The 26,769-nt window shown below is 50.5% G+C and overlaps 23 pseudogenes; all 23 read left to right on the forward strand.

Annotated features, from left to right (window-relative positions):
• The first annotated feature begins 2,575 nt into the window (after positions 1-2,575).
• Positions 2,576-2,695, forward strand: LOC130325232 (5S ribosomal RNA; annotated as a pseudogene).
• A 209-nt stretch (positions 2,696-2,904) lies between these two features.
• On the forward strand, positions 2,905-3,024 carry LOC130333663 (5S ribosomal RNA; annotated as a pseudogene).
• Positions 3,025-3,290: 266 nt separating this feature from the next.
• LOC130352059 (5S ribosomal RNA) lies at positions 3,291-3,410 on the forward strand (annotated as a pseudogene).
• A 3,038-nt stretch (positions 3,411-6,448) lies between these two features.
• On the forward strand, positions 6,449-6,568 carry LOC130330939 (5S ribosomal RNA; annotated as a pseudogene).
• Positions 6,569-7,447: 879 nt separating this feature from the next.
• LOC130352539 (5S ribosomal RNA) lies at positions 7,448-7,567 on the forward strand (annotated as a pseudogene).
• Positions 7,568-7,839: 272 nt separating this feature from the next.
• Positions 7,840-7,959, forward strand: LOC130341834 (5S ribosomal RNA; annotated as a pseudogene).
• A 284-nt stretch (positions 7,960-8,243) lies between these two features.
• On the forward strand, positions 8,244-8,363 carry LOC130324597 (5S ribosomal RNA; annotated as a pseudogene).
• A 475-nt stretch (positions 8,364-8,838) lies between these two features.
• Positions 8,839-8,958, forward strand: LOC130331268 (5S ribosomal RNA; annotated as a pseudogene).
• Positions 8,959-9,628: 670 nt separating this feature from the next.
• On the forward strand, positions 9,629-9,748 carry LOC130352943 (5S ribosomal RNA; annotated as a pseudogene).
• A 3,841-nt stretch (positions 9,749-13,589) lies between these two features.
• On the forward strand, positions 13,590-13,709 carry LOC130325365 (5S ribosomal RNA; annotated as a pseudogene).
• Positions 13,710-13,993: 284 nt separating this feature from the next.
• Positions 13,994-14,113, forward strand: LOC130318720 (5S ribosomal RNA; annotated as a pseudogene).
• A 266-nt stretch (positions 14,114-14,379) lies between these two features.
• On the forward strand, positions 14,380-14,499 carry LOC130352060 (5S ribosomal RNA; annotated as a pseudogene).
• A 1,068-nt stretch (positions 14,500-15,567) lies between these two features.
• On the forward strand, positions 15,568-15,687 carry LOC130325692 (5S ribosomal RNA; annotated as a pseudogene).
• Positions 15,688-17,537: 1,850 nt separating this feature from the next.
• LOC130330950 (5S ribosomal RNA) lies at positions 17,538-17,657 on the forward strand (annotated as a pseudogene).
• Positions 17,658-18,536: 879 nt separating this feature from the next.
• LOC130352545 (5S ribosomal RNA) lies at positions 18,537-18,656 on the forward strand (annotated as a pseudogene).
• A 272-nt stretch (positions 18,657-18,928) lies between these two features.
• LOC130341955 (5S ribosomal RNA) lies at positions 18,929-19,048 on the forward strand (annotated as a pseudogene).
• A 284-nt stretch (positions 19,049-19,332) lies between these two features.
• LOC130324608 (5S ribosomal RNA) lies at positions 19,333-19,452 on the forward strand (annotated as a pseudogene).
• Positions 19,453-21,317: 1,865 nt separating this feature from the next.
• Positions 21,318-21,437, forward strand: LOC130325703 (5S ribosomal RNA; annotated as a pseudogene).
• A 463-nt stretch (positions 21,438-21,900) lies between these two features.
• LOC130323507 (5S ribosomal RNA) lies at positions 21,901-22,020 on the forward strand (annotated as a pseudogene).
• A 284-nt stretch (positions 22,021-22,304) lies between these two features.
• LOC130328653 (5S ribosomal RNA) lies at positions 22,305-22,424 on the forward strand (annotated as a pseudogene).
• A 1,059-nt stretch (positions 22,425-23,483) lies between these two features.
• On the forward strand, positions 23,484-23,603 carry LOC130320946 (5S ribosomal RNA; annotated as a pseudogene).
• Positions 23,604-24,671: 1,068 nt separating this feature from the next.
• On the forward strand, positions 24,672-24,791 carry LOC130336274 (5S ribosomal RNA; annotated as a pseudogene).
• An 82-nt stretch (positions 24,792-24,873) lies between these two features.
• On the forward strand, positions 24,874-24,993 carry LOC130323837 (5S ribosomal RNA; annotated as a pseudogene).
• Positions 24,994-26,769: the final 1,776 nt, after the last annotated feature.

The following is a 26,769-nucleotide window of genomic DNA, read 5'->3' on the forward strand; positions in this document are numbered from 1 at the left end:
TCAATGGCCATCCTAAGCTGAACGCGCCTGCTCTTGTCAGATCGCAGACTGCTACCCAGCTAAGGGCACAGTAAGTACCGGCATGGGAGACTGGCTGGCAATCCCGGGTGCAGTTGACATTTTAATCTGTTGCCGCCTTCCGCTCCGATTCCGAAAAGGATTTATTGATGCTTAAATGCACAGTATAAAAAGCATGAAGCTGTCAATGGCCATCCTAAGCTGAACGCGCCTGCTCTCGTCAGATCGCAGACTGCTCTAGCTTAGGGCCCGGTAGGTACTGGCATGGGAGACTTGCTGGGAATCCCGGTTGCCGTTGACATTTTGCTCTATTGCTGCCTTCCGCTCCGATTCCGAAAATAATTTATTGATGCTTAAATCCACAGTATACAAGGTGTGAAGCTGTCGACGGCCATCCTAAGCTTAACGCGCCTGCTCTCGTCAGACTGCTACCCAGCTTAGGGCCTGGTAAGTACCAGCATGGGAGACTGGCTGGGAATCCCAGGTGCAGTTGACAATTTAATCTGTTGCCGCCTTCCGCTCCGATTCGGAAAAGGATTTATTGATGCTTAAATCCACAATACACAGGGTGTGAAGCTGTCAACGGCCATCCTAAGCCTGAACGTGCCTGCTCTCCTCAGATCGCAGACCACTACCCGGCAGTTACCGGCATGGGAGACTGGCTGGCAATCCAAGGTGCCATTGACATTTTGCTCTGTTGCCGCCTTCCTCTCCGATTAATAAAAATATTTATTGATGCTTAAATTCACAATATACAAGGCGTGAAGATGTCAACGGCCATCCTAAGCTGAACGCGCCTGCTCTCGTCAGATCGCAGACTGCTACCCAGCTTAGGGCCCAGTAAGTACCGGCATGGGAGACTGGCTGGGAATCCCGGGTGCAGTTGCCATTTTGCTCTGTTTCTGCTCCGATTCCGAAAATTATTTATTGATGCTTAAATCCACAGTATACAAAGTGTGAAGCTGTCAACGGCCATCCTAAGCTGAACGCGCCTGCTCTCGTCAGATCGCAGACTGCTACCCAGCTTAGGGCCTGGTAAGTACCAGCATGGGAGACTGGCTGTGAATCCCAGGTGCAGTTGACATTTTAATCTGTTGCCGCCTTCCGCTCCGATTCGGAAAAGGATTTATTGATGCTTAAATCCACAATACACAGGGTGTGAAGCTGTCAACGGCCATCCTAAGCCTGAACGTGCCTGCTCTCCTCAGATCGCAGACTACTGCCCGGCAGTTACCGGCATGGGAGACTGGCTGGCAATCCAAGGTGCCATTGACATTTTGCTCTGTTGCCGCCTTCCTCTCCGATTAATAAAAATATTTATTGATGCTTAAATTCACAATATACAAGGCGTGAAGATGTCAACGGCCATCCTAAGCTGAACGCGCCTTCTCTCGTCAGATCGCAGACTGCTACCCAGCTTAGGGCCCAGTAAGTACCGGCATGGGAGACTGGCTGGGAATCCCGGGTGCAGTTGACATTTTGCTCTGTTGCCGCCTTCCTCTACGATTCCGAAAATGATTTATTGATGCTTAAATGCACAGTATAAAAATCATGAAGCTGTCAATGGCCATCCTAAGCTGAACGCGCCTGCTTTCGTCAGATCGCAGACTGCTACCTAGCTTAGGGCCCGGTAAGTACTGGCATGGGAGACTGGCTGGGAATCCCGGTTGCCGTTGACATTTTGCTCTATTGCTGCCTTCCGCTCCGATTCCGAAAATAATTTATTGATGCTTAAATCCACAGTATACAAGGTGTGAAGCTGTCGACGGCCATCCTAAGCTGAACGCGCCTGCTCTCGTCAGAATGCAGACTGGTACAGATCTTAGGGCCCGGTAAGTACCGGCATGGGACACTGGCTGGGAATCCCGGCTGCCGTTGACATTTTGCTCTGTTGCCGCCTTCCGTTCCGATTCCGAAAAGGATTTATTGATGCTTAAATGCACAGTATACAGGGTGTGAAGCTGTCAACGGCCATCCTAAGCTGAACGCGCCTGCTCTCGTCAGATCGCAGACTGATACCCAGCTTAGGGCCTGGTAAGTACCAGCATGGGAGACTGGCTGGGAATCCAGGGTGCAGTTGACATTTTAATCTGTTGCCGCCTTCCGCTTCGATTCGGAAAATTATTTATTGATGCTTAAATCCACAATATAAAGGGCGTGAAGCTGTCAACTGCCATCCTAAGCTGAACGCGTCTGCTCTCTTCAGATCGCAGACTGCTACCCAGCTTAGGGCCCGGTAAGTACCAGCATGGGAGACTGGCTGGGAGTCCCAGGTGTTGTTGACATTTTGCTCTGTAGCCGCCTTCCGCTCCGATTCCGAAAAGGATTTATTGATGCTTAAATCCACAGTATACAGGGTGTGAAGCCGTCTACGGCTATCCTAAGCTGAATGTGCCTGTTCTTGTCAGATCGCAGACTGCTGCCCGGCAAGTACGGGCATGGGAGACTGGCTGGCAATCCAAGGTGCCATTGACATTTTGCTCTGTTGCCGCCTTCCTCTACGATTCCGAAAAGGATTTATTGATGCTTAAATGCACAGTATAAAAAGCATGAAGCTGTCAATGGCCATCCTAAGCTGAATGCGCCTGCTCTCGTCAGATCGCAGACTGCTACCCAGCTTAGGGCCCGGTAAGTACTGGCATGGGAGACTGGCTGGGAATCCCAGGTGCCGTTGACATTTTGCTCTATTGCTGCCTTCCGCTCCGATTCCGAAAATAATTTATTGATGCTTAAATCCACAGTATACAAGGTGTGAAGCTGTCGACGGCCATCCTAAGCTTAACGCGCCTGCTCTCGTCAGATCGCAGACTGGTACAGATCTTAGGGCCCGGTAAGTACCGGCATGGGACACTGGCTGGGAATCCCGGCTGCCGTTGACATTTTGCCGTTGACGGCCATACTAAGCTGAACGCGCCTGCTCTCGTCAGATCGCAGACTGCTACCCAGCTTAGGGCCCGGTAAGTACCAGCATGGGAGACTGGCTGGGAATCCCAGGTGTCGTTGACTTTTTGCTCTGTTGCCGCCTTCCGCTCCGATTCCGAAAAGGTTTTATTGATGCTTAAATCCACAGTATACAGGGTGTGAAGATGTCTATGGCCATCCTAAGCTGAATGCGCCTGTTCTCGTCAGATCGCAGACTGCCACCCAGCTTCGGGCCTGGTAAGTACCAGCATGGGAGACTGGCTGGGATTCCCGGGTGCAGTTGACATTTTGCTCCGATTCCGAAAATTATTTATTGATGCTTAAATCCACAGTATACAAAGTGTGAAGCTGTCAACAGCCATCCTAAGCTGAACACGCCTGCTCTCGTCAGATCGCAGACTGCTACCCAGCTTAGGGCCTGGTAAGTACCAGCATGGGTGACTGGCTGGGAATCCCGGGTGCAGTTGACATTTTAATCTGTTGCCGCCTTCCGCTCCGATTCGGAAAAGGATTTATTGATGCTTAAATCAACAATATACAGGGTGTGAAGCTGTCAACGGCCATCCTAAGCCTGAACGTGCCTGCTCTCCTCAGATCGCAGACTGCTGTCCGGCAGTTACCGGCATGGGAGACTGGCTGGCAATCCAAGGTGCCATTGACATTTTGCTCTGTTGCCGCCTTCCTCTCCGATTAATAAAAATATTTATTGATGCTTAAATCCACAATATACAAGGCGTGAAGATGTCAACGGCCATCCTAAGCTGAACGCGCCTGCTCTCGTCAGATCGCAGACTGCTACCCAGCTTAGGGCCCAGTAAGTACCGGCATGGGAGACTGGCTGGGAATCCCGGGTGCAGTTGACATTATGCTCTGTTGCCGCCTTCCGTTCCGATTCCGAAAAGGATTTATTGATGCTTAAATCCACAATACACAGGGTGTGAAGCTGTCAACGGCCATCCTAAGCTGAACGCGCCTGCTCTCGTCAGATCGCAGACTGATACCCAGCTTAGGGCCTGGTAAGTACCAGCATGGTAGACTGGCTGGAATCCCGGGTGCAGTTGACATTTTAATCTGTTGCCGCCTTCCGCTCCGATTCGGAAAAGGATTTATTGATGCTTAAATCCACAATATACAGGGTGTGAAGCTGTCAACGGCCATCCTAAGCTGAACGTGTCTGCTCTCCTCAGATCGCAGACTGCTGCCCGGCAGATACCGGCGTGGGAGACTGGCTGGCAATCCAAGGTGCCATTGACATTTTGCTCTGTTGCCGCCTTCCTCTCCGATTAATAAAAATATTAATTGATGCTTAAATCCACAGTATACAAAGTGTGAAGCTGTCAACGGCCATCCTAAGCTGGACGCGCCTGCTCTCGTCAGATTGCAGACTGTTACCCAGCTTAGGGCCTGGTAAGTACCAGCATGGGAGACTGGCTGGGAATCCCGGGTGCAGTTGACATTTTAATCTGTTGCTGCCTTCCGCTCTGATTCGGAAAATGATTTATTGATGCTTAAATGCACAGTATAAAGGGCGTGAAGCTGTCAACGGCCATCCTAAGCTGAACGCGCTTGCTCTTGTCAGAACGCAGACTGCTACCCAGCTTAGGGCCCGGTAAGTACCAGCATGGGAGACTGGCTGGGAATCCCAGGTGTTGTTGACATTTTGCTCTGTAGCCGCCTTCCGCTCCGATTCCGAAAAGGATTTATTGATGCTTAAATCCACAGTATACAGGTTGTGAAGCCGTCTACGGCTATCCTAAGCTGAATGTGCCTGTTCTTGTCAGATCGCAGACTGCTGCCCGGCAAGTACAGGCATGGGAGACTGGCTGACAATCCAAGGTGCTATTGACATTTTGCTCTGTTGCCGCCTTCCTCTCTGATTCCGAAAAGGATTTATTGATGCTTAAATGCACAGTATAAAAAGCATGAAGCTGTCAATGGCCATCCTAAGCTGAACGCGCCTGCTCTCGTCAGATCGCAGACTGCTACCCAGCTTAGAGCCCGGTAAGTACTGGCATGGGAGACTGGCTGGGAATCCCGGGTGCAGTTGACATTTTGCTCTGTTGCCGCCTTACGCTCCGATTCCGAAAAGGATTTATTGATGCTTAAATCCACAGTATACAGGGTGTGAAGATGTCTACGGCCATCCTAAGCTGAATGCTCCTGTTCTCGTCAGATCGCAGACTGCTACCCAGCTTCGGGCCTGGTATGTAAGAGCATGGGAGACTGGCTGGGAATCCCGGGTGCAGTTGACATTTTGCTCTGTTTCTGCTCCGATTCCGAAAATTATTTATTGATGCTTAAATCCACAATACACAGGGTGTGAAGCTGTCAACGGCCATCCTAAGCCTGAACATGCCTGCTCTCCTCAGATCGCAGACTGCTGCCCGGCAGTTACCAGCATGGGAGACTGGCTGGCAATTCAAAGTGCCATTGACATTTTGCTCTGTTGCCGCCTTCCTCTCCGATTAATAAAAATATTTATTGATGCTTAAATCCACAATATACAAGGCGTGAAGATGTCAACGGCCATCCTAAGCTGAACGCGCCTGCTCTTGTCAGATCGCAGACTGCTACCCAGCTAAGGGCACAGTAAGTACCAGCATGGGAGACTGGCTGGGAATCCCGGGTGCAGTTGACATTTTAATCTGTTGCCGCCTTCCGCTTCGATTCCGAAAAGGATTTATTGATGCTTAAATGCACAGTATAAAAAGCATGAAGCTGTCAATGGCCATCCTAAGCTGAACGCGCCTGCTCTCGTCAGATCGCAGACTGCTCTAGCTTAGGGCCCGGTAGGTACTGGCATGGGAGACTGGCTGGGAATCCCGGTTGCCGTTGACATTTTGCTCTATTGCTGCCTTCCGCTCCGATTCCGAAAATTATTTATTGATGCTTAAATCCACAGTATACAAGGTGTGAAGCTGTCGACGGCCATCCTAAGCTTAACGCGCCTGCTCTCGTCAGATAGCAGACTGCTACCCAGCTTAGGGCCTGGTAAGTACCAGCATGGGAGACTGGCTGGGAATCCCAGGTGCAGTTGACAATTTAATCTGTTGCCGCCTTCCGCTCCGATTCGGAAAAGGATTTATTGATGCTTAAATCCACAATACACAGGGTGTGAAGCTGTCAACGGCCATCCTAAGCCTGAACGTGCCTGCTCTCCTCAGATCGCAGACCACTGCCCGGCAGTTACCGGCATGGGAGACTGGCTGGCAATCCAAGGTGCCATTGACATTTTGCTCTGTTGCCGCCTTCCTCTCCGATTAATAAAAATATTTATTGATGATTAAATTCACAATATACAAGGCGTGAAGATGTCAACGGCCATCCTAAGCTGAACGCGCCTGCTCTCGTCAGATCGCAGACTGCTACCCAGCTTAGGGCCCAGTAAGTACCGGCATGGGAGACTGGCTGGGAATCCCGGGTGCAGTTGCCATTTTGCTCTGTTTCTGCTCCGATTCCGAAAATTATTTATTGATGCTTAAATCCACAGTATACAAAGTGTGAAGCTGTCAACGGCCATCCTAAGCTGAACGCTCCTGCTCTCGTCAGATCGCAGACTGCTACCCAGCTTAGGGCCTGGTAAGTACCAGCATGGGAGACTGGCTGGGAATCCCAGGTGCAGTTGACATTTTAATCTGTTGCCGCCTTCCGCTCCGATTCGGAAAAGGATTTATTGATGCTTAAATCCACAATACACAGGGTGTGAAGCTGTCAACGGCCATCCTAAGCCTGAACGTGCCTGCTCTCCTCAGATCGCAGACTACTGCCCGGCAGTTACCGGCATGGGAGACTGGCTGGCAATCCAAGGTGCCATTGACATTTTGCTCTGTTGCCGCCTTCCTCTCCGATTAATAAAAATATTTATTGATGCTTAAATTCACAATATACAAGGCGTGAAGATGTCAACGGCCATCCTAAGCTGAACGCGCCTTCTCTCGTCAGATCGCAGACTGCTACCCAGCTTAGGGCCCAGTAAGTACTGGCATGGGAGACTGGCTGGGAATCCCGGGTGCAGTTGACATTTTGCTCTGTTGCCGCCTTCCGTTCCGATTCCGAAAATGATTTATTAATGCTTAAATGCACAGTATAAAAATCATGAAGCTGTCAATGGCCATCCTAAGCTGAACGCGCCTGCTTTCGTCTGATCGCAGACTGCTACCTAGCTTAGGGCCCGGTAAGTACTGGCATGGGAGACTGGCTGGGAATCCCGGTTGCCGTTGACATTTTGCTCTATTGCTGCCTTCCGCTCCGATTCCGAAAATAATTTATTGATGCTTAAATCCACAGTATACTAGGTGTGAAGCTGTCGACGGCCATCCTAAGCTTAACGCGCCTGCTCTCGTCAGAATGCAGACTGGTACAGATCTTAGGGCCCGGTAAGTACCGGCATGGGACACTGGCTGGGAATCCCGGCTGCCGTTGACATTTTGCTCTGTTGCCGCCATCCGTTCCGATTCCGAAAAGGATTTATTGATGCTTAAATGCACAGTATACAGGGTGTGAAGCTGTCAACGGCCATCCTAAGCTGAACGCGCCTGCTCTCGTCAGATCGCAGACTGATACCCAGCTTAGGGCCTGGTAAGTACCAGCATGGGAGACTGGCTGGGAGTCCCAGGTGTTGTTGACATTTTGCTCTGTAGCCGCCTTCCGCTCCGATTCCGAAAAGGATTTATTGATGCTTAAATCCACAGTATACAGGGTGTGAAGCCGTCTACGGCTATCCTAAGCTGAATGTGTCTGTTCTTGTCAGATCGCAGACTGCTGCCCGGCAAGTACGGGCATGGGAGACTGGCTGGCAATCCAAGGTGCTATTGACATTTTGCTCTGTTGCCGCCTTCCTCTACGATTCCGAAAAGGCTTTATTGATGCTTAAATGCACAGTATAAAAAGCATGAAGCTGTCAATGGCCATCCTAAGCTGAATGCGCCTGCTCTCGTCAGATCGCAGACTGCTACCCAGCTTAGGGCCCGGTAAGTACTGGCATGGGAGCCTGGCTGGGAATCCCGGGTGCCGTTGACATTTTGCTCTATTGCTGCCTTCCGCTCCGATTCCGAAAATAATTTATTGATGCTTAAATCCACAGTATACAAGGTGTGAAGCTGTCGACGGCCATCCTAAGCTTAACGCGCCTGCTCTCGTCAGATCGCAGACTGGTACAGATCTTAGGGCCCGGTAAGTACCGGCATGGGACACTGGCTGGGAATCCCGGCTGCCGTTGACATTTTGCTCTGTTGCCGCCTTCCGTTCCGATTCCGAAAAGGATTTATTGATGCCTAAATGCACAGTTTAAAGGGCGAGAAGCTGTCGACGGCCATCCTAAGCTGAACGCGCCTGCTCTCGTCAGATCGCAGACTGCTACCCAGCTTAGGGCCCGGTAAGTACCAGCATGGGAGACTGGCTGGGAATCCCAGGTGTCGTTGACATTTTGCTCTGTTGCCGCCTTCCGCTCCGATTCCGAAAAGGTTTTATTGATGCTTAAATCCACAGTATACAGGGTGTGAAGATGTCTATGGCCATCCTAAGCTGAATGCGCCTGTTCTCGTCAGATCGCAGACTGCCACCCAGCTTTGGGCCTGGTAAGTACCAGCATGGGTGACTGGCTGGGAATCCCGGGTGCAGTTGACATTTTAATCTGTTGCCGCCTTCCGCTCCGATTCGGAAAAGAATTTATTGATGCTTAAATCCACAATATACAGGGTGTGAAGCTGTCAACGGCCATCCTAAGCCTGAACGTGCCTGCTCTCCTCAGATCACAGACTACTGCCCGGCAGTTACCGGCATGGGAGACTGGCTGGCAATCCAAGGTGCCATTGACATTTTGCTCTGTTGCCGCCTTCCTCTCCGATTAATAAAAATATTTATTGATGCTTAAATTCACAATATACAAGGCGTGAAGATGTCAACGGCCATCCTAAGCTGAACGCGCCTGCTCTCGTCAGATCGCAGACTGCTACCCAGCTTAGGGCCTGGTAAGTACCAGCATGGGTGACTGGCTGGGAATCCCGGGTGCAGTTGACATTTTAATCTGTTGCCGCCTTCCGCTCCGATTCGGAAAAGGATTTATTGATGCTTAAATCAACAATATACAGGGTGTGAAGCTGTCAACGGCCATCCTAAGCCTGAACGTGCCTGCTCTCCTCAGATCGCAGACTGCTGTCCGGCAGTTACCGGCATGGGAGACTGGCTGGCAATCCAAGGTGCCATTGACATTTTGCTCTGTTGCCGCCTTCCTCTCCGATTAATAAAAATATTTATTGATGCTTAAATCCACAATATACAAGGCGTGAAGATGTCAACGGCCATCCTAAGCTGAACGCGCCTGCTCTCGTCAGATCGCAGACTGCTACCCAGCTTAGGGCCCAGTAAGTACCGGCATGGGAGACTGGCTGGGAATCCCGGGTGCAGTTGACATTATGCTCTGTTGCCGCCTTCCGTTCCGATTCCGAAAAGGATTTATTGATGCTTAAATCCACAATACACAGGGTGTGAAGCTGTCAACGGCCATCCTAAGCTGAACGCGCCTGCTCTCGTCAGATCGCAGACTGATACCCAGCTTAGGGCCTGGTAAGTACCGGCATGGGAGACTGCCTGGGATTCCCGGGTGCAGTTGCCATTTTGCTCTGTTTCTGCTCCGATTCCGAAAATTATTTATTGATGCTTAAATCCACAGTATACAAAGTGTGAAGCTGTCAACGGCCATCCTAAGCTGACCGCGCCTGCTCTCGTCAGATCGCAGACTGCTACCCAGCTTAGGGCCTGGTAAGTACCAGCATGGGAGACTGGCTGGGAATCCCAGGTGCAGTTGACATTTTAATCTGTTGCCGCCTTCCGCTCCGATTCGGAAAAGGATTTATTGATGCTTAAATCCACAATACACAGGGTGTGAAGCTGTCAACGGCCATCCTAAGCCTGAACGTGCCTGCTCTCCTCAGATCGCAGACTACTGCCCGGCAGTTACCGGCATGGGAGACTGGCTGGCAATCCAAGGTGCCATTGACATTTTGCTCTGTTGCCGCCTTCCTCTCCGATTAATAAAAATATTTATTGATGCTTAAATTCACAATATACAAGGCGTGAAGATGTCAACGGCCATCCTAAGCTGAACGCGCCTTCTCTCGTCAGATCGCAGACTGCTACCCAGCTTAGGGCCCAGTAAGTACCGGCATGGGAGACTGGCTGGGAATCCCGGGTGCAGTTGACATTTTGCTCTGTTGCCGCCTTCCGTTCCGATTTCGAAAATGATTTATTGATGCTTAAATGCACAGTATAAAAATCATGAAGCTGTCAATGGCCATCCTAAGCTGAACGCGCCTGCTTTCGTCAGATCGCAGACTGCTACCTAGCTTAGGGCCCGGTAAGTACTGGCATGGGAGACTGCCTGGGAATCCCGGTTGCCGTTGACATTTTGCTCTATTGCTGCCTTCCGCTCCGATTCCGAAAATAATTTATTGATGCTTAAATCCACAGTATACTAGGTGTGAAGCTGTCGACGGCCATCCTAAGCTTAACGCGCCTGCTCTCGTCAGAATGCAGACTGGTACAGATCTTAGGGCCCGGTAAGTACCGGCATGGGACACTGGCTGGGAATCCCGGCTGCCGTTGACATTTTGCTCTGTTGCCGCCTTCCGTTCCGATTCCGAAAAGGATTTATTGATGCTTAAATGCACAGTATACAGGGTGTGAAGATGTCTACGGCCATCCTAAGCTGAATGCGCCTGTTCTCGTCAGATCGCAGACTGATACCCAGCTTAGGGCCTGGTAAGTACCAGCATGGGAGACTGGCTGGGAATCCCGGGTGCAGTTGAAATTTTGCTCTGTTTCTGCTCCGATTCCGAAAATTATTTATTGATGCTTAAATCCACAATACACAGGGTGTGAAGCTGTCAACGGCCATCCTAAGCCTGAACATGCCTGCTCTCCTCAGATCGCAGACTGCTGCCCGGCAGTTACCAGCATGGGAGACTGGCTGGCAATTCAAGGTGCCATTGACATTTTGCTCTGTTGCCGCCTTCCTCTCCGATTAATAAAAATATTTATTGATACTTAAATCCACAATATACAAGGCGTGAAGATGTCAACGGCCATCCTAAGCTGAACGCGCCTGCTCTTGTCAGATCGCAGACTGCTACCCAGCTTAGGGCCCAGTAATTACCGGCATGGGAGACTGGCTGGGAATCCCGGGTGCAGTTGACATTATGCTCTGTTGCCGCCTTCCGTTTCGATTCCGAAAAGGATTTATTGATGCTTAAATGCACAGTATAAAAAGCATGAAGCTGTCTATGGCCATCCTAAGCTGAACGCGCCTGCTCTCGTCAGATCGCAGACTGCTCTAGCTTAGGGCCCGGTAGGTACTGGCATGGGAGACTGGCTGGGAATCCCGGTTGCCGTTGACATTTTGCTCTATTGCTGCCTTCCGCTCCGATTCCGAAAATAATTTATTGATGCTTAAATCCACAGTATACAAGGTGTGAAGCTGTCGACGGCCATCCTAAGCTTAACGCGCCTGCTCTCGTCAGACTGCTACCCAGCTTAGGGCCTGGTAAGTACCAGCATGGGAGACTGGCTGGGAATCCCAGGTGCAGTTGACAATTTAATCTGTTGCCGCCTTCCGCTCCGATTCGGAAAAGGATTTATTGATGCTTAAATCCACAATACACAGGGTGTGAAGCTGTCAACGGCCATCCTAAGCCTGAACGTGCCTGCTCTCCTCAGATCGCAGACCACTGCCCGGCAGTTACCGGCATGGGAGACTGGCTGGCAATCCAAGGTGCCATTGACATTTTGCTCTGTTGCCGCCTTCCTCTCCGATTAATAAAAATATTTATTGATGCTTAAATTCACAATATACAAGGCGTGAAGATGTCAACGGCCATCCTAAGCTGAACGCGCCTGCTCTCGTCAGATCGCAGACTGCTACCCAGCTTAGGGCCCAGTAAGTACCGGCATGGGAGACTGGCTGGGAATCCCGGGTGCAGTTGCCATTTTGCTCTGTTTCTGCTCCGATTCCGAAAATTATTTATTGATGCTTAAATCCACAGTATACAAAGTGTGAAGCTGTCAACGGCCATCCTAAGCTGAACGCGCCTGCTCTCGTCAGATCGCAGACTGCTACCCAGCTTAGGGCCTGGTAAGTACCAGCATGGGAGACTGGCTGTGAATCCCAGGTGCAGTTGACATTTTAATCTGTTGCCGCCTTCCGCTCCGATTCGGAAAAGGATTTATTGATGCTTAAATCCACAATACACAGGGTGTGAAGCTGTCAACGGCCATCCTAAGCCTGAACGTGCCTGCTCTCCTCAGATCGCAGACTACTGCCCGGCAGTTACCGGCATGGGAGACTGGCTGGCAATCCAAGGTGCCATTGACATTTTGCTCTGTTGCCGCCTTCCTCTCCGATTAATAAAAATATTTATTGATGCTTAAATTCACAATATACAAGGCGTGAAGATGTCAACGGCCATCCTAAGCTGAACGCGCCTTCTCTCGTCAGATCGCAGACTGCTACCCAGCTTAGGGCCCAGTAAGTACCGGCATGGGAGACTGGCTGGGAATCCCGGGTGCAGTTGACATTTTGCTCTGTTGCCGCCTTCCTCTACGATTCCGAAAATGATTTATTGATGCTTAAATGCACAGTATAAAAATCATGAAGCTGTCAATGGCCATCCTAAGCTGAACGCGCCTGCTTTCGTCAGATCGCAGACTGCTACCTAGCTTAGGGCCCGGTAAGTACTGGCATGGGAGACTGGCTGGGAATCCCGGTTGCCGTTGACATTTTGCTCTATTGCTGCCTTCCGCTCCGATTCCGAAAATAATTTATTGATGCTTAAATCCACAGTATACAAGGTGTGAAGCTGTCGACGGCCATCCTAAGCTGAACGCGCCTGCTCTCGTCAGAATGCAGACTGGTACAGATCTTAGGGCCCGGTAAGTACCGGCATGGGACACTGGCTGGGAATCCCGGCTGCCGTTGACATTTTGCTCTGTTGCCGCCTTCCGTTCCGATTCCGAAAAGGATTTATTGATGCTTAAATGCACAGTATACAGGGTGTGAAGCTGTCAACGGCCATCCTAAGCTGAACGCGCCTGCTCTCGTCAGATCGCAGACTGATACCCAGCTTAGGGCCTGGTAAGTACCAGCATGGGAGACTGGCTGGGAATCCAGGGTGCAGTTGACATTTTAATCTGTTGCCGCCTTCCGCTTCGATTCGGAAAATTATTTATTGATGCTTAAATCCACAATATAAAGGGCGTGAAGCTGTTAACTGCCATCCTAAGCTGAACGCGTCTGCTCTCTTCAGATCGCAGACTGCTACCCAGCTTAGGGCCCGGTAAGTACCAGCATGGGAGACTGGCTGGGAGTCCCAGGTGTTGTTGACATTTTGCTCTGTAGCCGCCTTCCGCTCCGATTCCGAAAAGGATTTATTGATGCTTAAATCCACAGTATACAGGGTGTGAAGCCGTCTACGGCTATCCTAAGCTGAATGTGCCTGTTCTTGTCAGATCGCAGACTGCTGCCCGGCAAGTACGGGCATGGGAGACTGGCTGGCAATCCAAGGTGCCATTGACATTTTGCTCTGTTGCCGCCTTCCTCTACGATTCCGAAAAGGATTTATTGATGCTTAAATGCACAGTATAAAAAGCATGAAGCTGTCAATGGCCATCCTAAGCTGAATGCGCCTGCTCTCGTCAGATCGCAGACTGCTACCCAGCTTAGGGCCCGGTAAGTACTGGCATGGGAGACTGGCTGGGAATCCCAGGTGCCGTTGACATTTTGCTCTATTGCTGCCTTCCGCTCCGATTCCGAAAATAATTTATTGATGCTTAAATCCACAGTATACAAGGTGTGAAGCTGTCGACGGCCATCCTAAGCTTAACGCGCCTGCTCTCGTCAGATCGCAGACTGGTACAGATCTTAGGGCCCGGTAAGTACCGGCATGGGACACTGGCTGGGAATCCCGGCTGCCGTTGACATTTTGCTCTGTTGCCGCCTTCCGTTCCGATTCCGAAAAGGATTTATTGATGCCTAAATGCACAGTTTAAAGGGCGAGAAGCTGTCGACGGCCATCCTAAGCTGAACGCGCCTGCTCTCGTCAGATCGCAGACTGCTACCCAGCTTAGGGCCCGGTAAGTACCAGCATGGGAGACTGGCTGGGAATCCCAGGTGTCGTTGACTTTTTGCTCTGTTGCCGCCTTCCGCTCCGATTCCGAAAAGGTTTTATTGATGCTTAAATCCACAGTATACAGGGTGTGAAGATGTCTATGGCCATCCTAAGCTGAATGCGCCTGTTCTCGTCAGATCGCAGACTGCCACCCAGCTTCGGGCCTGGTAAGTACCAGCATGGGAGACTGGCTGGGATTCCCGGGTGCAGTTGACATTTTGCTCCGATTCCGAAAATTATTTATTGATGCTTAAATCCACAGTATACAAAGTGTGAAGCTGTCAACAGCCATCCTAAGCTGAACACGCCTGCTCTCGTCAGATCGCAGACTGCTACCCAGCTTAGGGCCTGGTAAGTACCAGCATGGGTGACTGGCTGGGAATCCCGGGTGCAGTTGACATTTTAATCTGTTGCCGCCTTCCGCTCCGATTCGGAAAAGGATTTATTGATGCTTAAATCAACAATATACAGGGTGTGAAGCTGTCAACGGCCATCCTAAGCCTGAACGTGCCTGCTCTCCTCAGATCGCAGACTGCTGTCCGGCAGTTACCGGCATGGGAGACTGGCTGGCAATCCAAGGTGCCATTGACATTTTGCTCTGTTGCCGCCTTCCTCTCCGATTAATAAAAATATTTATTGATGCTTAAATCCACAATATACAAGGCGTGAAGATGTCAACGGCCATCCTAAGCTGAACGCGCCTGCTCTCGTCAGATCGCAGACTGCTACCCAGCTTAGGGCCCAGTAAGTACCGGCATGGGAGACTGGCTGGGAATCCCGGGTGCAGTTGACATTATGCTCTGTTGCCGCCTTCCGTTCCGATTCCGAAAAGGATTTATTGATGCTTAAATCCACAATACACAGGGTGTGAAGCTGTCAACGGCCATCCTAAGCTGAACGCGCCTGCTCTCGTCAGATCGCAGACTGATACCCAGCTTAGGGCCTGGTAAGTACCAGCATGGTAGACTGGCTGGAATCCCGGGTGCAGTTGACATTTTAATCTGTTGCCGCCTTCCGCTCCGATTCGGAAAAGGATTTATTGATGCTTAAATCCACAATATACAGGGTGTGAAGCTGTCAACGGCCATCCTAAGCTGAACGTGTCTGCTCTCCTCAGATCGCAGACTGCTGCCTGGCAGATACCGGCGTGGGAGACTGGCTGGCAATCCAAGGTGCCATTGACATTTTGCTCTGTTGCCGCCTTCCTCTCCGATTAATAAAAATATTAATTGATGCTTAAATCCACAGTATACAAAGTGTGAAGCTGTCAACGGCCATCCTAAGCTGGACGCGCCTGCTCTCGTCAGATTGCAGACTGTTACCCAGCTTAGGGCCTGGTAAGTACCAGCATGGGAGACTGGCTGGGAATCCCGGGTGCAGTTGACATTTTAATCTGTTGCTGCCTTCCGCTCTGATTCGGAAAATGATTTATTGATGCTTAAATGCACAGTATAAAGGGCGTGAAGCTGTCAACGGCCATCCTAAGCTGAACGCGCTTGCTCTCGTCAGAACGCAGACTGCTACCCAGCTTAGGGCCCGGTAAGTACCAGCATGGGAGACTGGCTGGGAATCCCAGGTGTTGTTGACATTTTGCTCTGTAGCCGCCTTCCGCTCCGATTCCGAAAAGGATTTATTGATGCTTAAATCCACAGTATACAGGTTGTGAAGCCGTCTACGGCTATCCTAAGCTGAATGTGCCTGTTCTTGTCAGATCGCAGACTGCTGCCCGGCAAGTACAGGCATGGGAGACTGGCTGACAATCCAAGGTGCTATTGACATTTTGCTCTGTTGCCGCCTTCCTCTCTGATTCCGAAAAGGATTTATTGATGCTTAAATGCACAGTATAAAAAGCATGAAGCTGTCAATGGCCATCCTAAGCTGAACGCGCCTGCTCTCGTCAGATCGCAGACTGCTACCCAGCTTAGAGCCCGGTAAGTACTGGCATGGGAGACTGGCTGGGAATCCCGGGTGCAGTTGACATTTTGCTCTGTTGCCGCCTTACGCTCCGATTCCGAAAAGGATTTATTGATGCTTAAATCCACAGTATACAGGGTGTGAAGATGTCTACGGCCATCCTAAGCTGAATGCTCCTGTTCTCGTCAGATCGCAGACTGCTACCCAGCTTCGGGCCTGGTATGTACCAGCATGGGAGACTGGCTGGGAATCCCGGGTGCAGTTGACATTTTGCTCTGTTTCTGCTCCGATTCCGAAAATTATTTATTGATGCTTAAATCCACAATACACAGGGTGTGAAGCTGTCAACGGCCATCCTAAGCCTGAACATGCCTGCTCTCCTCAGATCGCAGACTGCTGCCCGGCAGTTACCAGCATGGGAGACTGGCTGGCAATTCAAAGTGCCATTGACATTTTGCTCTGTTGCCGCCTTCCTCTCCGATTAATAAAAATATTTATTGATGCTTAAATCCACAATATACAAGGCGTGAAGATGTCAACGGCCATCCTAAGCTGAACGCGCCTGCTCTTGTCAGATCGCAGACTGCTACCCAGCTAAGGGCACAGTAAGTACCAGCATGGGAGACTGGCTGGGAATCCCGGGTGCAGTTGACATTTTAATCTGTTGCCGCCTTCCGCTTCGATTCCGAAAAGGATTTATTGATGCTTAAATGCACAGTATAAAAAGCATGAAGCTGTCAATGGCCATCCTAAGCTGAACGCGCCTGCTCTCGTCAGATCGCAGACTGCTCTAGCTTAGGGCCCGGTAGGTACTGGCATGGGAGACTGGCTGGGAATCCCGGTTGCCGTTGACATTTTGCTCTATTGCTGCCTTCCGCTCCGATTCCGAAAATTATTTATTGATGCTTAAATCCACAGTATACAAGGTGTGAAGCTGTCGACGGCCATCCTAAGCTGAACGCGCCTGCTCTCGTCAGATAGCAGACTGCTACCCAGCTTAGGGCCTGGTAAGTACCAGCATGGGAGACTGGCTGGGAATCCCAGGTGCAGTTGACAATTTAATCTGTTGCCGCCTTCCGCTCCGATTCGGAAAAGGATTTATTGATGCTTAAATCCACAATACACAGGGTGTGAAGCTGTCAACGGCCATCCTAAGCCTGAACGTGCCTGCTCTCCTCAGATCGCAGACCACTGCCCGGCAGTTACCAGCATGGGAGACTGGCTGGCAATCCAAGGTGCCATTGACATTTTGCTCTGTTGCCGCCTTCCTCTCCGATTAATAAAAATATTTATTGATGATTAAATTCACAATATACAAGGCGTGAAGATGTCAACGGCCATCCTAAGCTGAACGCGCCTGCTCTCGTCAGATCGCAGACTGCTACCCAGCTTAGGGCCCAGTAAGTACCGGCATGGGAGACTGGCTGGGAATCCCGGGTGCAGTTGCCATTTTGCTCTGTTTCTGCTCCGATTCCGAAAATTATTTATTGATGCTTAAATCCACAGTATACAAAGTGTGAAGCTGTCAACGGCCATCCTAAGCTGAACGCTCCTGCTCTCGTCAGATCGCAGACTGCTACCCAGCTTAGGGCCTGGTAAGTACCAGCATGGGAGACTGGCTGGGAATCCCAGGTGCAGTTGACATTTTAATCTGTTGCCGCCTTCCGCTCCGATTCGGAAAAGGATTTATTGATGCTTAAATCCACAATACACAGGGTGTGAAGCTGTCAACGGCCATCCTAAGCCTGAACGTGCCTGCTCTCCTCAGATCGCAGACTACTGCCCGGCAGTTACCGGCATGGGAGACTGGCTGGCAATCCAAGGTGCCATTGACATTTTGCTCTGTTGCCGCCTTCCTCTCCGATTAATAAAAATATTTATTGATGCTTAAATTCACAATATACAAGGCGTGAAGATGTCAACGGCCATCCTAAGCTGAACGCGCCTTCTCTCGTCAGATCGCAGACTGCTACCCAGCTTAGGGCCCAGTAAGTACTGGCATGGGAGACTGGCTGGGAATCCCGGGTGCAGTTGACATTTTGCTCTGTTGCCGCCTTCCGTTCCGATTCCGAAAATGATTTATTAATGCTTAAATGCACAGTATAAAAATCATGAAGCTGTCAATGGCCATCCTAAGCTGAACGCGCCTGCTTTCGTCTGATCGCAGACTGCTACCTAGCTTAGGGCCCGGTAAGTACTGGCATGGGAGACTGGCTGGGAATCCCGGTTGCCGTTGACATTTTGCTCTATTGCTGCCTTCCGCTCCGATTCCGAAAATAATTTATTGATGCTTAAATCCACAGTATACTAGGTGTGAAGCTGTCGACGGCCATCCTAAGCTTAACGCGCCTGCTCTCGTCAGAATGCAGACTGGTACAGATCTTAGGGCCCGGTAAGTACCGGCATGGGACACTGGCTGGGAATCCCGGCTGCCGTTGACATTTTGCTCTGTTGCCGCCATCCGTTCCGATTCCGAAAAGGATTTATTGATGCTTAAATGCACAGTATACAGGGTGTGAAGCTGTCAACGGCCATCCTAAGCTGAACGCGCCTGCTCTCGTCAGATCGCAGACTGATACCCAGCTTAGGGCCTGGTAAGTACCAGCATGGGAGACTGGCTGGGAGTCCCAGGTGTTGTTGACATTTTGCTCTGTAGCCGCCTTCCGCTCCGATTCCGAAAAGGATTTATTGATGCTTAAATCCACAGTATACAGGGTGTGAAGCCGTCTACGGCTATCCTAAGCTGAATGTGTCTGTTCTTGTCAGATCGCAGACTGCTGCCCGGCAAGTACGGGCATGGGAGACTGGCTGGCAATCCAAGGTGCTATTGACATTTTGCTCTGTTGCCGCCTTCCTCTACGATTCCGAAAAGGCTTTATTGATGCTTAAATGCACAGTATAAAAAGCATGAAGCTGTCAATGGCCATCCTAAGCTGAATGCGCCTGCTCTCGTCAGATCGCAGACTGCTACCCAGCTTAGGGCCCGGTAAGTACTGGCATGGGAGCCTGGCTGGGAATCCCGGGTGCCGTTGACATTTTGCTCTATTGCTGCCTTCCGCTCCGATTCCGAAAATAATTTATTGATGCTTAAATCCACAGTATACAAGGTGTGAAGCTGTCGACGGCCATCCTAAGCTTAACGCGCCTGCTCTCGTCAGATCGCAGACTGGTACAGATCTTAGGGCCCGGTAAGTACCGGCATGGGACACTGGCTGGGAATCCCGGCTGCCGTTGACATTTTGCTCTGTTGCCGCCTTCCGTTCCGATTCCGAAAAGGATTTATTGATGCCTAAATGCACAGTTTAAAGGGCGAGAAGCTGTCGACGGCCATCCTAAGCTGAACGCGCCTGCTCTCGTCAGATCGCAGACTGCTACCCAGCTTAGGGCCCGGTAAGTACCAGCATGGGAGACTGGCTGGGAATCCCAGGTGTCGTTGACATTTTGCTCTGTTGCCGCCTTCCGCTCCGATTCCGAAAAGGTTTTATTGATGCTTAAATCCACAGTATACAGGGTGTGAAGATGTCTATGGCCATCCTAAGCTGAATGCGCCTGTTCTCGTCAGATCGCAGACTGCCACCCAGCTTTGGGCCTGGTAAGTACCAGCATGGGTGACTGGCTGGGAATCCCGGGTGCAGTTGACATTTTAATCTGTTGCCGCCTTCCGCTCTGATTCGGAAAAGAATTTATTGATGCTTAAATCCACAATATACAGGGTGTGAAGCTGTCAACGGCCATCCTAAGCCTGAACGTGCCTGCTCTCCTCAGATCACAGACTACTGCCCGGCAGTTACCGGCATGGGAGACTGGCTGGCAATCCAAGGTGCCATTGACATTTTGCTCTGTTGCCGCCTTCCTCTCCGATTAATAAAAATATTTATTGATGCTTAAATTCACAATATACAAGGCGTGAAGATGTCAACGGCCATCCTAAGCTGAACGCGCCTGCTCTCGTCAGATCGCAGACTGCTACCCAGCTTAGGGCCCAGTAAGTACCGGCATGGGAGACTGGCTGGGAATCCCGGGTGCAGTTGACATTTTGCTCTGTTGCCGCCTTCCGTTCCGATTCCGAAAAGGATTTATTGATGCTTAAATCCACAATACACAGGGTGTGAAGCTGTCAACGGCCATCCTAAGCCTGAACGTGCCTGCTCTCCTCAGATCGCAGACTACTGCCTGGCAGTTACCGGCATGGGAGACTGGCTGGCAATCCAAGGTGCCATTGACATTTTGCTCTGTTGCCGCCTTCCTCTCCGATTAATAAAAATATTTATTGATGCTTCAATTCACAATATACAAGGCGTGAAGATGTCAACGGCCATCCTAAGCTGAACGTGCCTGCTCTCGTCAGATCGCAGACTGCTACCCAGCTTAGGGCCCAGTAAGTACCGGCATGGGAGACTGGCTGGGAATCCCGGGTGCAGTTGACATTATGCTCTGTTGCCGCCTTCTGTTCTGATTCCGAAAAGGATTTATTGATGCTTAAATGCACAGTATAAAAAGCATGAAGCTGTCAACGGCCATCCTAAGCTGAACGCGCCTGCTCTCGTCAGATCGCAGACTGCTACCCAGCTTAGGGCCCAGTAAGTACCGGCATGGGAGACTGGCTGGGAATCCCGGGTGCAGTTGACATTATGCTCTGTTGCCGCCTTCCGTTCTGATTCCGAAAAGGATTTATTGATGCTTAAATGCACAGAATACAGGGTGTGAAGCTGTCAACGGCCATCCTAAGCTGAACGCGCCTGCTCTCGTCAGATCGCAGACTGATACCCAGCTTAGGGCCTGGTAAGTACCAGCATGGTAGACTGGCTGGAATCCCGGGTGCAGTTGACATTTTAATCTGTTGCCGCCTTCCGCTCCGATTCGGAAAAGGATTTATTGATGCTTAAATCCACAATATACAGGGTGTGAAGCTGTCAACGGCCATCCTAAGCTGAACGTGTCTGCTCTCCTCAGATCGCAGACTGCTGCCCGGCAGATACCGGCGTGGGAGACTGGCTGGCAATCCAAGGTGCCATTGACATTTTGCTCTGTTGCCGCCTTCCTCTCCGATTAATAAAAATATTAATTGATGCTTAAATCCACAGTATACAAAGTGTGAAGCTGTCAACGGCCATCCTAAGCTGGACGCGCCTGCTCTCGTCAGATTGCAGACTGTTACCCAGCTTAGGGCCTGGTAAGTACCAGCATGGGAGACTGGCTGGGAATCCCGGGTGCAGTTGACATTTTAATCTGTTGCCGCCTTCCGCTCTGATTCGGAAAAGGATTTATTGATGCTTAAATGCACAGTATAAAGGGCGTGAAGCTGTCAACGGCCATCCTAAGCTGAACGCGCTTGCTCTCGTCAGAACGCAGACTGCTACCCAGCTTAGGGCCCGGTAAGTACCAGCATGGGAGACTGGCTGGGAATCCCAGGTGTTGTTGACATTTTGCTCTGTAGCCGCCTTCCGCTCCGATTCCGAAAAGGATTTATTGATGCTTAAATCCACAGTATACAGGTTGTGAAGCCGTCTACGGCTATCCTAAGCTGAATGTGCCTGTTCTTGTCAGATCGCAGACTGCTGCCCGGCAAGTACGGGCATGGGAGACTGGCTGGCAATCCAAGGTGCTATTGACATTTTGCTCTGTTGCCGCCTTCCTCTCTGATTCCGAAAAGGATTTATTGATGCTTAAATCAACAATATACAGGGTGTGAAGCTGTCAACGGCCATCCTAAGCCTGAACGTGCCTGCTCTCCTCAGATCGCAGACTGCTGCCCGGCAGTTACCGGCATGGGAGTCTGGCTGGCAATCCAAGGTGCCATTGACATTTTGCTCTGTTGCCGCCTTCCTCTCCGATTAATAAAAATATTTATTGATGCTTAAATCCACAATATACAAGGCGTGAAGATGTCAACGGCCATCCTAAGCTGAACGCGCCTGCTCTCGTCAGATCGCAGACGGCTACCCAGCTTAGGGCCCGGTAAGTACTGGCATGGGAGACTGGCTGGGAATCCCGGGTGCCGTTGACATTTTGCTCTTTTGCTGCCTTCCGCTCCAATTACGAAAAGAATTTATTGATGCTTAAATCCACAGTATACAAGGTGTGAAGCTGTCGACGGCCATCCTAAGCTTAACGCGCCTGCTCTCGTCAGATCGCAGACTGGTACAGATCTTAGGGCCCGGTAATTACCGGCATGGGACACTGGCTGGGAATCCCGGCTGCCGTTGACATTTTGCTCTGTTGCCGCCTTCCGTTCCGATTCTGAAAAGGATTTATTGATGCTTAAATGCACAGTATAAAGGGCGAGAAGCTGTCAACGGCCATCCTAAGCTGAAAGCGCCTGCTCTCGTCAGATCGCAGACTGCTACCCAGCTTAGGGCCCGGTAAGTACCAGCATGGGAGACTGGCTGGGAATCCCAGGTGTCGTTGACATTCTGCTCTGTTGCCGCCTTACGCTCCGATTCCGAAAAGCATTTATTGATGCTTAAATCCACAGTATACAGGGTGTGCAGATGTCTACGGCCATCCTAAGCTGAATGCGCCTGTTCTCGTCAGATCGCAGACTGCTACCCAGCTTCGGGCCTGGTAAGTACCAGCATGGGAGACTGGCTGGGAATCCCGAGTGCAGTTGACATTTTGCTCCGATTCCGAAAATAATTTATTGATGCTTAAATCCACAGTATACAAAGTGTGAAGCTGTCAACAGCCATCCTAAGCTGAACGTGCCTGCTCTCGTCAGATTGCAGACTGCTACCCAGCTTAGGGCCTGGTAAGTACCAGCATGGGAGACTGGCTGGAATCCTGGGTGCAGTTGACATTTTAATCTGTTGCCGCCATCCGCTCCGATTCGGAAAAGAATTTATTGATGCTTAAATCCACAATATACAACACGTGAAGATGTCAACGGCCATCCTAAGCTGAACGCGCCTGCTCTCGTCAGATTGCAGACTGCTACCCAGCTTAGGGCCCAGTAAGTACCGGCATGGGAGACTGGCTGGGAATCCCGGGTGCAGTTGACATTTTGCTCTGTTGCCGCCTTCCTCTCCGATTCCGAAAAGGATTTATTGGTGCTTAAATGCGCAGTATAAAAATCATGAAGCTGTCAATGGCCATCCTAAGCTGAATGCGCCTGTTCTCGTCAGATCGCAGACTGCTTCCCAGCTTCGGGCCTGGTAAGTACCAACATGGGAGACTGGCTGGGAATCCCGGGTGAAGTTGACATTTTGCTCTGTTTCGTCTCCGATTCCGAAAATTATTTATTGATGCTTAAATCCACAGTATACAAAGTGTGAAGCTGTCAACGGCCATCCTAAGCTGAACGCGCCTGCGCTCGTCAGATCGCAGAATGCTACTCAGCTTAGGGCCTGGTAAGTACCAGCATGGGAGACTGGCTGAGAATCCCGGTTGCCGTTGACGTTTTGCTCTGTTTCTGCTCTGATTCCGAAAATTATTTATTGATGCTTAAATCCACAGTATACAAAGTGTGAAGCTGTCAACGGCCATCCTAAGCTGAACGCGCCTGCTCTCGTCAGATCGCAGACTGCTACCCAGCTTAGGGCCCGGTAAGTACCAGCATGGGAGACTGGCTGGGAATCCCAGGTGTTGTTGACATTTTGCTCTGTAGCCGCCTTCCGCTTCGATTTCGAAAATGATTTATTGATGCTTAAATCCACAGTATACAGGGTGTGAAGCCGTCTACGGCTATCCTAAGCTGAATGTGCCTGTTCTTGTCAGATCGCAGACTGCTGCCCGGCAAGTACAGGCATGGGAGACTGGCTGGGAATCCAAGGTGCTATTGACATTTTGCTCTGTTGCCGCCTTCCTTTCGGATTCCGAAAAGGATTTATTGATGCTTAAATGCACAGTATAAAAAGCATGAAGCTGTCAATGGCCGTCGTAAGCTGAACGCGCCTGCTCTCGTCAGATCGCAGACTGCTACCCAGCTTACGGCCCGGTAAGTACTGGCATGGGAGACTTGCTGGGAATCCCAGGTGCCGTTGACATTTTGCTCTATTGCTGCCTTCCGCTCCGATTCCGAAAATAATTTATTGATGCTTAAATCCACAGTATACAAGGTGTGAAGCTGTCAACGGCCATCCTAAGCTTAACGCGCCTGCTCTCGTCATATCGCAGACTGGTACAGATCTTAGGGCCCGGTAAGTACCGGCATGGGACACTGGCTGGGAATCCCGGCTGCCATTGACATTTTGCTCTGTTGCCGCCTTCCGCTCCGATTCGGAAAAGGATTTATTGATGCTTAAATGCACAGTATAAAGGGCGTGATGCTGTTAACGGCCATCCTAAGCTGAACGCGCCTGCTCTCATCAGATCGCAGACTGCTACCAAGCTTAGGGCCCGGTAAGTACCAGCATGGGAGACTGGCTGGGAATCCCAGGTGTTGTTGACATTTTGCTCTGTAGCCGCCTTCCGCTCCGATTCCGTAAAGGATTTATTGATGCTTAAATCCACAGTATACAGGGTTTGAAGCCGTCTACGGCTATCCTAAGCTGAATGTGCCTGTTCTTGTCAGATCGCAGACTGCTGCCCGGCACGTACGGGCATGGGAGACTGGCTGGCAATCCAAGGTGCTATTGACATTTTGCTCTGTTGCCGCCTTCCTCTCCGATTCCGAAAAGGATTTATTGATGCTTAAATGAACAGTATAAAAAGCATGAAGCTGTCAATGGCCATCCTAAGCTGAACGCGCCTGCTCTCGTCAGATCGCAGACTGCTACCCAGCTGAGGGCCCGGTAAGTACTGGCATGGGAGACTGGCTGGGAATCCCGGGTGCCGTTGACATTTTGCTCTATTGCTGCCTTCCGTTCCGATTCCGAAAAGGATTTATTGATGCTTAAATGCACAGTATAAAGGGCGGGAAGCTGTCAACGGCCATCCTAAGCTGAAAGCGCCTGCTCTCGTCAGATCGCAGAATGCTACCCAGCTTAGGGCCCGGTAAGTACCAGCATGGGAGACTGGCTGGGAATCCCAGGTGTTGTTGACATTTTGTTCTGTTGCCGCTCCGATTCCGAAAAGGATTTATTGATGCTTAAATCCACAGTATACAGGGTGTGAAGATGTCTACGGCCATCCTAAGCTGAATGTGCCTGTTCTCGTCAGATCGCAGACTGCTACCCAGCTTCGGGCCTGGTAAGTACCAGCATGGGAGACTGGCTGGGAATCCCGGCTGCCGTTGACATTTTGCTCTGTTTCTGCTCCGATTCCGAAAATTATTTATTGATGCTTAAATGCACAGTATAAAAAGCATGAAGCTGTCAATGGCCATCGTAAGCTGAACGCGCCTGCTCTCGTCAGATCGCAGACTGCTACCCAGCTTAGGGCCTGGTAAGTACCAGCATGGGAGACTGGCTGGGAAACCCGGGTGCAGTTGACATTTTGCTCTGTTTCTGCTCCGATTCCGAAAATTATTTATTGATGCTTAAATCCACAGTATACAAAGTGTGAAGCTGTCAACGGCCATCCTAAGCCTGAACGTGCCTGCTCTCCTCAGGTCGCAGACTGCTACCCAGCTTAGGGCCCAGTAAGTACCGGCATGGGTGACTGGCTGGGAATCCCGAGTGCAGTTGACATTTTGCTCTGTTGCCGCCTTCCGTTCCGATTCTGAAAAGGATTTATTGATGCTTAAATGCACAGTATAAAAAGCATGAAACTGTCAATGGCCATCCTAAGCTGAACGCGCCTGCTCTCTTTCCGATCCAATTCGGAAAAGGATCTATTGATGCTTAAATCCACAATATACAGGGTGTGAAGCTGTCAACGGCCATCCTAAGTCTGAACGTGCCTGCTGTCCTCAGATCGCAGACTGCTGCCCGGCAGATACCGGCATGGGAGACTGGCTGGCAATCCAAGGTGCCATTGACATTTTGCTCTGTTGCCGCCTTCTTCTCCGATTAATAAAAATATTTATTGATGCTTAAATCCACAATATACAAGGCATAAAGATGTCAACGGCCATCCTAAGCTGAACGCGCCTGCTCTCGTCAGATCGCAGCCTGCTACCCAGCTTAGGGCCCAGTAAGTAGCGGCATGGGAGACTGGCTGGGAATCCTGGGTGCAGTTGACATTTTGCTCTGTTGCCGCCTTCCGCTCCGATTCGGAAAATGATTTATTGATGCTTAAATGCACAGTATAAAGGGCGTGAAGCTGTCAACGGCCATCCTAAGCTGAACGTGCCTGCTCTCGTAAAATCGCACACTGCTACCTAGCTTAGGGCCCGGTAAGTACCAGCATGGGAGACTGGCTGGGAATCCCAGGTGTTGTTGACATTTTGCTCTGTAGCCGCCCTCCGCTCCGATTCCGAAAAGGATTTATTGATGCTTAAATCCACAGTATACAGGGTGTGAAGCCATCTACGGCTATCCTAAGCTGAATGTGCCTGTTCTTGTCAGATCGCAGACTGCTGCCCGGCAAGTACGGGCACGGGAGACTGGCTGGCAATCCAAGGTGCTATTGACATTTTGCTCTGTTGCCGCCTTCCTCTCCGATTCCGAAAAGGATTTATTGATGCTTAAATGCACAGTATAAAAAGCATGAAGCTGTCAATGGCCATCCTAATCTGAACGCGCCTGCTCTCGTCAGATCGCAGACTGCTACCCAGATTAGGGCCCAGTAAGTACTGGCATGGGAGACTGGCTGGGAATCCCGGGTGCCGTTGACATTTTGCTCTATTGCTGCCTTCCGCTCCGATTCCGAAAAGTATTTATTGATGCTTAAATCCACAGTATACAAGGTGTGAAGCTGTCGACGGCCATCCTAAGCT

The sequence above is a fragment of the Hyla sarda genome, chromosome 1 (assembly GCF_029499605.1).
Source record: "Hyla sarda isolate aHylSar1 chromosome 1, aHylSar1.hap1, whole genome shotgun sequence".
Lineage (NCBI taxonomy): Eukaryota > Metazoa > Chordata > Amphibia > Anura > Hylidae > Hyla > Hyla sarda.